This window comes from Podarcis bocagei (genome assembly GCF_964188305.1).
Source record: "Podarcis bocagei genome assembly, chromosome: 12".
In the NCBI taxonomy this organism is placed as follows: domain Eukaryota; kingdom Metazoa; phylum Chordata; class Lepidosauria; order Squamata; family Lacertidae; genus Podarcis; species Podarcis bocagei.
Window position 1 is genome coordinate 28289218 of NC_138137.1, and position 13137 is coordinate 28302354.

At 44.1% G+C, this 13137-nt stretch overlaps 1 protein-coding gene across 2 annotated transcripts in view; it reads right to left on the minus strand.

Moving 5' to 3' along the window:
* HDAC9 (histone deacetylase 9) overlaps window positions 1–13137 on the minus strand; it is a 487438-nt gene that overhangs the window by 433496 nt on the left and 40805 nt on the right. Inside the window, exons 4-5 of one of the 2 annotated variants that reach the window (XM_081164394.1) lie at window positions 9656–9813; window positions 6070–6206 (exon numbers count right to left, since the gene is read on the minus strand). The gene's annotated coding sequence lies outside the window, so the exon portion shown is untranslated. Of the gene's footprint in view, window positions 1–6069; window positions 6207–9655; window positions 9814–13137 lie in introns of those variants that run through there. The other variant, XM_081164395.1, reaches the window with a different exon arrangement.

The window sequence follows — 13137 nt, forward strand, 5'->3', positions numbered from 1 at the left end:
TATACTGATCCTAAATATGTGCAATGATTTCCAGACTGTGCTAGTCTGTTGCAGCAAAAACAACAGTCTTTTGGCATCTTAAAGACTAACAAACGTATTATAGCATAAGCTTTGATGCATCAGAATTCACTTCACCAGATGTTGTAAATTAAAGTTGTCATATTTCAAAAAGATTTTGCAAAATTTCCCCCCAAAATGAAGTTTTTAGGGTATCTTGTAGGGAAATCGGCAAAAAATCAATACTTCCGATATGGGCTGTCATGCCTATCTGGGCAGGTCTATTTTCTTACTGTACCAGTGAAACCTCTCTTCACTGGCCGCATATCACAGATGTAGTTAAGTCAGTTTTGTGGATATAAAACTTGCATGGATAAAACCCAAATCTCATCACTAAAAACTGTGATACAAACATAACCTCCATAAGCAATTAAAACAACAACAACAACTTAAAAGTAACTTACAACTTTATCCTGTCTACTTCTATTTGTAGGGAAGCTCCCCTAACTTTAGTAAATGTGCAAGGAGTTGCAACCTTAGTCTTTAAAGCTAAGTGCTAAACTGTGAACTTAGAAAAAGGCATTGACTGGATGGCAAATGTCCATATGTAAACTGAAAAGATGAGTTTTAAGCAAGAATTCTACATGAACATATTAAAATCTTATTTTCTCTCTTCCGATATGATTTCAGTTCCGCTAAGGAGAAGAAGCTATATTCATTTCAAGACCCTAATGACTTCTGTTTGCATAAGAACTATGTAAGAAGATTTACAATGCGGGTAACCTATTATTAAAGCATATGCTAATCACCCTCAATCCATCTAAACTAAAACATCACCAAGAAAATATGCATAATGTGATTAAACCAAACACAAAACAAAACCATTATTTCCTATTTTACATGTACAGTAGTTAATTATTTCCTAATTGGCTATAAACCTTTAATGTTAAAGTATATGGATTGTATTTTAATTTAGTTTTTAAAACTCATACCAAAATAGAAACATTTTCATAAATATTTATTGGACCTTTCAGATGAAATGTTTCTCTTGCAAACTTACAGCCTGTGCTTACTTAAAAGGAAGTTCCAATGATTTTAGTATAATTCACTTGTGATAAGAATACTTATGATCACAGTCCTAGGTTCTTACCACAGTGTTAAAACAGTTAGGGGGAAATTATCCAGTTTTAATTCCGATGAGGGGATGTGATCTCACTGCAGTCTGGCTTTCTGAATCATCACTGACAAATCAGTAAAATGAATAAACCCCTGCAAAGGTATCCTTCACAGACGCTACAAAGATTTTATTGGTAGACTGATGTGGGAATATTTTAAGGCAGCAACTGCCTACAGAATTTAAACACTATAGTTCTGTCGCTGATCTATAGCAAATTGCCTGGAATTATTTTCATACAATCATCTTAGTAATACACACTGACCAGGGACAGCAGCAAATTAGCAATGTGGCCTGTCTAAAGCATTTAGGCTGGCATCCTTCCCACTTAGCTGTAATCTTAACCCCCAATGTAGGGGAGTAAGTCCTACTGAATTCAATGGGACTTAACTTCTGAATAGACATGGTTAAGATTGTTGCCTTGGCTGCGAATAAGATCTATTGGACTTAACTGGACTTGCTTCTGAGTAGACATGTATAGGATTGTGCTATCGATCATCAAAATTTCTCCAGCCATACAGACGCCATCAAACCTCAATCCATGCAGCCAACATAATATCATGCGTACAGCAAGGGTCCTAGCCACACCACACTGTACCATCATCGTATTATTTATGTAGAAATAGAGGTGAGGCCTGAAACGTTTCAAAGACATTAACATCTAACAGTGATGCTAGCATTTTTCCAAAATTAAAAAAATAAATATATCAGCCTACTGAAAGCAATGAAAAATATTGTTACTGTATGTCCAACACAACATGGTTTAGTCTACTTCTTCACAATGCTATATGATAAAAATTATTGTTGTTTCTTTCTAAAATTGCACATATTTCACAAATTATGTACCTTAGGAATCTTAACACGTCTTTTTGTTCATAAACCTTTCAGAAATTTGAAATCATATCTCAAAATGCTCCAGTGAGGGAGGCTTGCATTCAACATTTCTAAAATAAAACTACACAAGATTTCAGAAGTTAAGCTAACTTATATAAAGTTACCCGTACGAAAAGAAAAAGGCCAGGAAATTGGTGGAAAGTCCTAAAACCTAATAAAAGTCTTGAAAAGTCCGAAACACTAATTCCAGGAATTACTCAACGTTCATCACAAGTTCATTAAAACCAGAAACCTATTTGCGGAAAAGTATAAGACAGACAACAGAAAAGCATATGCATATAAACCATTACTTGAATCTACGAAATAACATTTTTAAAAGGCACATCAATATGCATACAAGTTTACTCAAAACAACATAATCTATTTGCTATAGTTTAGCATTACAAGAATTACCCTTGTTGCATTTACCCTTAGGACAGTTGTGTGAAGAAAGTGATTGTGGTCACTGTTCATTGTATCTGATTTCAAGATACTTACATCTGAGGTCAGGATGTATTTTTTCTTTTGCTTTTAGCTTTTTAAAGAAGTGAAACTAAGGCTAACATACTTGGCCAAGGCCACACCATGATACCACAACAGAGGACAGACATAGACACCAGATGTCCATGATCCAATGTAATGTAATGGAAGTGTTAGTCAATGATGGTGGGGTTGGGCATATAGGGTCACCAGTCCCATACTATGGAACAAAAATTCAGCAGGCACCCTCCCACTTGATTTTCAGGCATCTCTTAAAGACCAATCTATGCAAACAAGCTAATGCAACTGAGTTTGGGGGGGGGGGTCATCAGAATGGTCATTTTGTCCTTTTTTTGGTGTTTTATATTTTATAGTATATATTTATTGTATATATTTATAGTTTCATTGTATATATTTATAGTTTTATTGTATATATTGCTGTACACCACCATGTACGAAATAAATGCTTAAATAAATAATTCCCCAGTGAGCCGCAAAGCTCTCCTGAACCAGCTATTCTCTCTCAATCTAACCTTCCTCACAGAGTTGTGAAAATAAACTCTTTGGAAGAGAAGGGTGGGATTAAAAGGTAATTAAAATAAATAAATTTCTGCACACTGTTCCACACTGAGGACCTCTCTCTCTCTCTCTCTCTCTCTCTCTCTCACACACACACACACACGAATTCCAGGAAAAGATACCTTAATGTGCTATTCTGAACATACTAAGGAGATAAGATACCTTAATGTGCTATTCTGAACATACTTACTTACTGCCTCACTGAGCAAAGTGGGGCATCAGAGTCAGAGCAACCTTGGGCAGTTGCATGGGCCCCAGCAGTTAACCAGGGCATGTGCAAGACTCCCCCCCCCCCCCCGGCCTGGTACTCTAAGCAGCTGTGGATGATGGGGTCCAGTCAGGGGCGTCTTACCCATAGAGACTAGTGGTGCGGGCGCCGGGGCGCCAAGTTCTGGAGGGTGCCAGGGAAGAGGCGGAGGCTGGATGCGGCACCTCCCGGCATCAGCTCCCCGCCCTCACCCACCTCTGCCATGCCGTGCCGAAGCAGCGCCATGCCCAGAGCCTCTGTCTGCCGTGGCCACTGCGGCACGAAGTGGCCAGCTGAGCCAGGGGGGGTGCCGCATCCATCCTCTGCCTCTTCACCCACTGCCCGCCTCCTCCATCCCTGCTGGCAGCACCGTCATTCCTAAAAAACTCTGGGAAAGGGGGGGCACTTGAGGGAGCTTTGCACCACGGCGCTGGATATGCTTAAGACGGCCCAGGGTCCAGTTGCTATTTTAATTTTCCACAATGCCCCAAAACGGGGAGCAATGTGAGAACTTGAAACTGTAGGTATGACCCACCAACACATGAAGAACTGTTGCCCGTCAAGAGAGAAGGCAGCCCACCAAAGAGCACTTAGGAACAAAGGAGTCAGACCATTGGTCCACATAGCTCAGCACTGTCCACACCGACTGGCATCCCAGGATTTCAGGCAGGGGACATCCCCAGCCCTACTGGGAGATGCCAAAAATTAAACCTAGGAACTTGTGCGTGCAAAGCAAATGCTCTAACACTGGCTTATGGCCCTTTGCCCAGGCCACCCTCAAAGCTGGAGCCAGTTCTGCCCTAAGTAAATGATACGTTTGCACTGTCAAGAATGCAACCTTAAAGCAAGCTGCACTGAACACACTAAAAATTACTCCCAATTAAACATATGAGAGAATTGCTAGAGTAGATGTCAGGATGATCAAGGAGGGCCTCTGTCAGCTGAATAAAGTCACTGGGTTGAGGAAAACTTTGATATATTCTTGATTTATATGGGCATATAAATGATCCATTAAAAGACAAACCCTATGCACATCAAAATGATATTCTGGGGATTTAATGCTGTTACAAGTGTAAACATAATAAACAATTGTAGCAATGCCATATTGCAGTAGGAATTCCTCCCAATCATTTCAGAAAAAAATGAGTTTCATATACCTAAAATCAATTTAAAATATAAAATATGTACAGTAATTTATTATTATTGTGTCCTTGAGAATGACACAGAAGGTATCATTTCAAAAGGTAGCTATTATGTATCTATGTCTTATGTAGCTATTATGTATCTATGTAGCTATTATGTATCTCCTTAGTTCTCCCTTCATTTTAGATTTATACACATAATTATTTTATAAATATTATTTTATTTTCCCTGTTTTCTCCATAACTTGTACATTTTAACACTACTTTAAAATTCTGGTGATCACCACATTTTCAAGGCTTACCGGAGAGCAAATCCCATTCAGCTCAATTATTCTGAGTAGACATATTTAGGATTGCACTCCACCAGAATACATTTCAGCATTTTAGAGGCAGATATATTTTCCTCCAGTAAAAATATAGCCTAGTTGCTTGTTGCAGTAAGCACACATCATGTTACTTTATTCATTTCTAAACTCATATATACATATGGATTTTAAGTATTTTATAAAATAATTGGAATATTAAAATAGCTGGGGGGTTCTCCCCCCAAAGAGTCATTTCTAACCATTGTACAGACTTTTCTCCCCTTTCAAAACAAAAAACAAAACCCACAGCAGCTATTTCCATAGTTACGGGATCCAGAGTTATTCATCGTGGAAGTTTGCTTTGTGGAAATACATGTCTGTCAGGCACAAAACCCCAGAACAGCCCCATCTCTCTACAACTATGTCCTGAAAGAGCCCAAACACATGAAACAGTTGCAACAATACTTACTCCCCCAGCTCTAAAATCCGGATATGCCTCACAAGCACACAGCACCTGCAGACCAATCCCATGCGCTCTGACTTGGAAGTAAAACCCACGCTGTTCAATGGGACTTGCCTCCAAGGAAGGGTGCAAGAAAACGTGCACAGGATGGCAGCCTTCCTTCTTTCAGAGGGGGGGGGGGGAGAGAATCAAACAAACCGATCGGCTGCAACGAACGCATTTCTAGCATTTACACCAATCCCAGTCCATACCAAGAGGCACTGAAGGCAACCCTCCCGATGGCTCCACGCGAAGATGGGAGTCCATCCCACCTGTTTGATACCCAGGAAACATTCCCTAGCGCTCATCTCGTTAAACCTCTCTCGTTACCTGGTTCAAGTGTATCCCACGGAGCACGTTCCTACCAGCGGTTTCCTCTCTCTCTCTCTCTCTCTCTCTCTTTTGCCAGCTTCCCAGCCGCCTCATTCAAATCATGGCTGGATGAGAGGAACCCCAAAGTAGGCGATATACACAGAAATGTGTATGCACAGAAAGAGAGTTTGGTGCGTGTATGTGTGTAGGATTCCCCTTCCAACCCTAAGTGCCAGCATCCCCCCCCCCAAAAAAAAAGCAATGGCAAAGTAGCAGAGCTGCAGCTTCCCTCCCAACGAAATCCCTCAGGGGGTAAAAAAAAATAAAAAAAAATTCCCAAGGCATCACGAGAGAGACCCAAATCTGAACTTCTGGTCCACACACACACACACCTTGCTCCTCCAAAGGAGCCCATTCAGTTGCATGGGAGGGATGTTCGCATCTGCCACGCCACTCACCTGTGTGCGAGATGCTGCTGTTCAGCAGCTGCTCCCTCCCTTCCCTCCTCCTCTTTATGTCTTTGCTCCGGCCGGGCGGCGACTGGCAGGCGTGCCCCCCACTGCCATCTTCTGCTGGAGGCGCCGAAGCGAAGGGACTATTGGGCGGCTGGGGGGGGGCGAGGAAAGTGGGGGGCAAAAGAAAGTTACCTGCCGCCGCTGCTAGTGCCGCTGCTGCTGCTGCTGTGGGCAAGGGGGCTTCATGTGAGCCTGGCCCCGGCAGGCGGCGGAGCAAGCCTCTCGCCGGGAGAGGAAGAGGAGGAAAGGAGGCGGAGATAAGGGAGGGAGGGAAGTAGCAGCAGCAGCAGCAGCGAAGGGCTGAGCGCCGCTCCCGCCGCCGCCGCCGCAGCCGCCGGTGGCGGTGGTGGCTCGAGGAGGATTTACTAAAAATAGCAGTCGCTAAGGGGCGGGCAAGGGGGGGGGGGAGAGGAACCGGGCGGGCGCGGGAAGCGGAGAGGCCGCCTCAGCCAACACGCCCAGAGTTGGCGACGGGCTGGGGAGGAAGCCGCGCAAGGGGGCGAAGTGGGGCAGCGGGAAGGAAAGCCGTCGAAGCGGCCTCTTGTCAGGGAGAGGGCGAGCTCATTCCCCTCAGAGATAGAAACAAGGCAATTGTGGGGGGGTTTGGGGGGATGAAGCGCCTTTCGAAGCCGCCGTGAGGTAACTTTGGGCGCTCGAGTGGACGAGGGTGCTGTTTGTTCGCCCCAAGGAGGTCTTTCCCCTTCAGGCTCGGCGGCCTCTCCCTCCCTTGGGAGACAGGGAAGGAGGCTGGCGGTGTGTGGGAACCTTCCAGGTTAGAGTTGCGCTGCGTGTTGTCGAGGGGGAATGGGGCTGCGTTTGGGAACCGCCTGGGCACGAAGCCGTTTCGCCAGGCTCCGGGTTGTTTCGTGGCACAGGACAAAGTTAAAGCCCCAAAGCAGGAGGGGGGGGCTGACCGGTGTTTTTTTTTTGGGGGGGGGGAGCTGAGGACCGCTTTCAACCGTGAGGCGGGACCGGGGAGGGGGTTGTTCCATTCACGCGCACAGGACAACTGCAGAGAACATCGCCGAGCCCTCCCCCTCCTCAGCGGGGTCTGGGAAGATTGGCATCCCTAGCAAGGCGCAGGGCGGGCTGATTTCATCCTCTCGCTACGTAGCACTGTCTACTTAAAATAAAAAAATTAAAAGCCTATTATTAATTGCTATCACTGACAAAATATTTTTTGGGGGGGGGGGGGAGATATCTTTTTGTGGGTCCAAAAAGGAGTTCGATACTTCTCCTGCAAACAGGAAGACTCGAGTTCGAGTCTCTGCTCATTTGAAGCACATTTTGACTCTTTTTTGCTCCCAGAATTGTAGCTCCGTGAGGGGTAAACTACAGTTCCCAAGAAAATGTGCTTTGCATGATTTTTTTGAGGATGAAATGAGGTTGGGGGAGAGAACTGGGTCCATTTCTGAGCTCTCCTTGGAGGAAAGGCGGGATGTCAATAAAATGAAGAAGGCACAGGCTGGGAAGATGCTTTGACACCTCTCTTCAAACTTCCAGTGTTTGTTGTTTCATGTTACATCTATTTTATAACGTGAACAGGGAGGACGTGTGAACAGTGGTCCCATCGAATCTGACTGGTTTGCCCCTCAACACTATCGCCATACTGCAACCCTTGGGTTTTGAGGAAACTGGAGTCTCATCCACACTATACATTTAAAACAGTCTCATGCCACTTTAAACAGTTGCAGTTCCCCCAAAGAATCCAGGGAAATTTAGTTTGTTAAGGGTGCTAGCCACAGAGACCCTAATTCCCTTCACAAAGCTACAGTTCTCTGAATGTCCTGGGAACCCGGACGCGATGTTAAACCACTCTGCAAGTTGTAGCTGTGCAAGGGAAGTAGGGGTCTCCTGACCCCTCTCAGCATCCTTAACAGATTACAGTTCCCAGGATTCTTTGGGGAAAGCCATGACTGTTTAAAGTGGCATGATACTGCTTTAAATGTATAGTTAATATTTATATAAGTAAATGATTATATATGTTAGTTGCTTTTCTTATAAAGGCAACTCAAAGTGACTTACATTAAATAACCCTGATGGGGCCCAAATCAGCTAAACTAGTATAGAATCAAGGTATATTTGTAGTATAGCCACATTCACGAATTTCCAGAGGGAAATTGCATCAAAAAGAGTAAATAGTTTTGTGGCACCTTAAAGGTTAATAAATCTTATTATGGCATAAGCTGTGATGGCCTGGGAATCCGATTCAGAGGGTGAACCGGAGGAATCCCAGCCTGCACAGGAGTCCCCACCTCCAGGGCCGGCTGAACTGGGGCAGGGCCTTGATTCTGAGGCGCCTGCACCTGTGCCGGATCCTCAGGAGCAGGCACCAGGTGAATCCACTCTGGCTCCAGAGGTGGTTGAGGACTCAGTGCCTACAGGTGAGTCTCCCCCTGGGCCCAGTAACCCTTCAGCCTCTCCTGAACTGCAGAGGCTCAGGGCAGAGAGGCGAAGGGAACTGGTTTCTCCCAGGAGGAGTGCTCGCCTTAAGGCCAGGAGAGGCGGGCCTCCTGGGGGCCGGGACCGCCCCTGGCCTCAGAGAAGATAAAGGCCAGTCAGCCCGGACCCAGGTTGCGGGAGCAACGTCGTCGTTGAGTACCTGTTCCTGCCCGGACCCAGACCTGACCCTCCAGTGTTCCTGTCCTTGCCCGGCTTCCTGCTTCGGACCTCGCCCCGCTCCTTGTGAACTGTTTCCAGGCTAGTGACCCAGGACCGGACTTTGACTACGCCAACGGTAACCTTCCCCCCGGGACCAGCGCATAAGCTTTTGCTAACAATCTATTTCATCAGACACGGGGAGAGTGAACCTGAGGTGCAGGTACATATAAAACCCCCATCCACCTGCAATTCAGGGTCTCACTTCATGCATCTGACCAAGTGGGTTGTACTAAATTTGTTAAGTCTTACAGCAGTGACCAGATGAGGAATGATGCTGGGAGGAGTGCAGAAATAAAAAAACATCATGGTACACCTGCATCAGCACAACCAGATGCCTTCATCTGCCCCAGCTGCAACAAAACATGTCTCTCCCATATCAGTCTCTACAGCCACAGCAGGCTCTGTAACTCTCCAATGGTTTGACTTCACCCCCAAAAGTGCACTCTTCCATTGTCTCCAGAGCAGACGGATGCCAGCCTTTAAGGTGCTAGAAGGTTCTTTGTTGCTTACACTCCTGAAGTTATACAGTAGATCACAGCCTTCATATTCAATGTTTAATTAAAATGTCTACTGAAAATGACTTACTGTTTTTATAACCTTGTCAGATGAGCCATTCTGTACTTCTGTTTCTTTAATATATTTTGCTTTGATTTTATTTTAATTGAGACTTTTTGCACCACATAGGTATATTTTCATAGATATATATTTTAATGAGTTTGAAGTATTGAAAGGTATAAAATATTACTGTACATAAAAATACAAATAACCAGGAATAACCAGCAAATTCACAATTAATCACATAAACTCAAATTTCTGCTTTACTTTCAGAAAACATGTATTGAAAGAGAAGGCAAGAAAATGTTGTTACCAGTTTTTAGTGACTGCAGCTGGTGGGAGCATTCCATGAGTTAAGTTCCATTGTTGGGATAATCCCACCCATAGAAGGAAGGAGGTGACTTTTGCCAATTCCCCCCTTGCATCGCCCTCCATTCCCGAGAGTTGGGATCCCCTGGAACTGTGGGGAAGCTGCAGGGAGAGAGAATTGGAGAAAGTTGACTCCCCATTTCCACCAATTTTACAGTGATTAGATAGCAAAATATTGTGTGTATCTATGTAAGTGAGTACAAGATTGCAGCCTAAAGTCTGTTAAATATCCTTATTGTGGTTAGTTTGTTAGTTTGCATATGTATGCTATAAAACTAGAGATAATGTAGCTTGCTTCCAAATGTTCATTCTGGATTACCACCTGTACTAGCGGGAGGCGTTTTCTGAAGAGTCCAAAACTCATTTGCATATGTTAATCCATTCAAATGTATGACAAGCGAAGAATTTCCCTTGTGCCCTTTGCACCTTTGCTGTAGGACCTGTGCATGGAGCAGATTTTACTGCCCTGTCTGAATGGTTGGCCAGGTATCCATCTGCCCTCAAATGGCTAACCACCCCCCTCTTCTTTCTTTTCTTTCTCTCTGACATCTTTATCTTTTGGCAGCAGGACTGCTTCATCAATATATTCATTCACTGTAATACTGTATTCCATCCTCTGAAATGCACTTATGCACAGTAACATGTAGCACACTAAAATAAAACTCCCTTTGCTTGCATGACAATGTTACAACAATGAAAAACTTCAAGTCTGTAGCAACATAACCGTAAGTCACACCCTTGGATCTAGCTCCCACTGTTCCTTTCCTATTACATGCCAGAAAATATGAAAGCTGCAAATCCTACATACACTACTGAAGAGTAAGACCTACTGAGCTCTGTGGAATTTACGTCTACTTTACATCCACAGGATCAACATGGACTTTTGCTTTATATTACTTTGATGTATTCTTTTCTTATATGCCATCATTTCAGCCAGAAGTGGAATATTAAATATCTTCAAGCAGACAATAGTCCACTCCATCTCTCTCTAAAGCTCTTTCAGAGCAATCACGTTTCTTTGTTCTTGGGTTGCCCAGAGAATTCTTTCCTGGGTGTTCTCAACCTAGAAAACAGTTGGTTTTATGCTTTAATTTCTCCAAGAAAAAATGATAGTATGAAAATGCAGTCTTCAGAAATTTGAACGAAAGATGACATTCTAATACCTTTATTTGACAAAGCACAGTTGCTTTCAAGACACAGACTACAGAACACAGGCAGGCTGTTAGGTTTTTTTACTTTGCTTTGCTGAGCAACAAGTTCTTCATAAGGACTGTTCTCATCTATATAAATAAGTCCCACTAAGATCGTAGAGTCGGAAGGGACCACGAGGGTCATCTGCCTGCAATGCAGGAATCCTTTTTTCTCAACGTGGGGCTCGAACCCGCGACCCTGAGATTCAGAGTCTCACGCTCTACCAACTGAGCTATCCCAGGCTCCCTATATAGATATAGGTGTGTGTTTGGAAAGTGGGGTAAAGGTAAAGGGATCCCTGACCCTTAAGTCCAGTCGTGGACGACCCTGGGGTTGTAGTGCTCATCTCGCTTTACTGGCCGAGGAAGCCGGCGTTTGTCCGCAGACAGTTTTTCCGGGTCATGTGGCCTTCATGACTAAGCCGCTTCTGGCGAACAAGAGCAGTGCACGGAAACGCCGTTTACCTTCCTGCTGGAGTGGTACCTATTTATCTACTTGCACTTTGACATACTTTTGAACTGCTAGGTGGGCAGGAGCAGGGACTGAGCAATGGGAGCTCACCCCATCACGGGGATTTGACTGCCGACCTTCTGATCGGCAATCTCTAGGCTCTGTGGTTTAACCCACAGCGCCACCCGTGTCCCGGAAAGTGGAGAATTTCTTCAAATTATACAGGGGTAGAGCTGGAAGGGTTCCATCTGTGCCATGGTTGAAGCAGGCAGGATCCTCCAGAGCCAATCCTGCAATAGTTTACCCATGCCATTCCAATAGGTAGATTGTACACACAGGCCAGGGATGCCTGTGTTAGACATTTCCTGATAGCTGACCTTAATATCCAAGGCCACTGTCTTGTTTTTGCTCCTGTGGCCCTTTTCAGGAACTTTGGTCCAATGCACACAAATCTGTTCTTGTGCAAGCATCTGTAAAATTAATTATAGGCAGGCGACATTGCATGGGCAGATGTGGATTACGCCCATACATTCATAGGGTTGCAGTTCAGTGGTAGAGTATCTTCTTTGCATGTAGATGGTCAAAAATTAATTCACCTAGATCTAAAGCAGGGGTCAGCAAACTTTTTCAGCAGGGGGCCGGTCCACTGTCCCTCAGACATTGTGGGGGGCCGTATTATATTTTGGAGGGGAAAGAACAAATTCCTATGCCCCACAAATAACTCGGAGATGCATTTTAAATAAAAGGGCACATTCTACTCATGTAAAAACACCAGACCGTCCACAGACCAAATTTAGAAGGCGACTGAGCTGGATCTGGCCCCCGGGCCTTAGTTTGCCTACCCATGATCTAAAGGTAGGTATGGGAAAGTCTCATCTGAATCCCTGGAGAGCTGCTGCAAGTCAATGGAGACAAATCTAGTTGTTGGTATTAATACCCTGTCCATCTGCTAGATGGACCAGTGGTGTGATTCCATATAAGGCAGCATCCTATGTACCTGTGAGATAGGAAGTTGCCTTTTACTAAACCAAACTATTGATCCATCTATCCTGAATAGCAACAGTTGTCTGAACCTCCAGCAGATCATCTGCTAGTTGTCCATTAAATGGAGATGCCGAGGAGTGAACTTGAGATCATCTGAATGCAATGCATGTGCTCTACCTGATGTAAAATGAGCAGTGAGCCAAGACAAGGCAGTGGTGTTTGAATGCAACCTCAACTCATTTTAGAACACCAATTCCCGCTTTTGGTGCAAATAATGGAATAAATATTGGTTTGTTTTATAAACTAATAGTCTGTGGTAGAAATAATCCTTCTGAAAGGCATCAACAACAGTGCTGGCATTTCATTATGGAAATGTAAATATTACAGCGAGGAGAAAAGATTGTAAACAATTAGCTCCTATGACCTTTTATGAAGGACACACTGAAATAGGAAAGCTTCGTAAAAGGTTAAGCAGCATGAATGTGACATGTCGGTTGAACTTGCCCTCTGAAGACTTCCAAGTTTTTTTCTGACCTGGACTGGAGTAGTCCTACTGGAAATCACGAAGCAACAAAATACAATCATTTGTTTTTCTTCCTGTCACTTTTGTAACATTTTTTTAAAAACTGAGTAAGATATTAAAATATCCTGTTTCTTTATCAGTATCAAGGTTTGTGTTTAAGGTTGCAATCCAAAACACACTAGGGAGTAAGTCCCATTGGACACATGTATCAAAATATATATGAATAGCAATGGGCAGTAAGGTGTAATCCTGTGCACGCTTAGGGGTAAAACCCATTG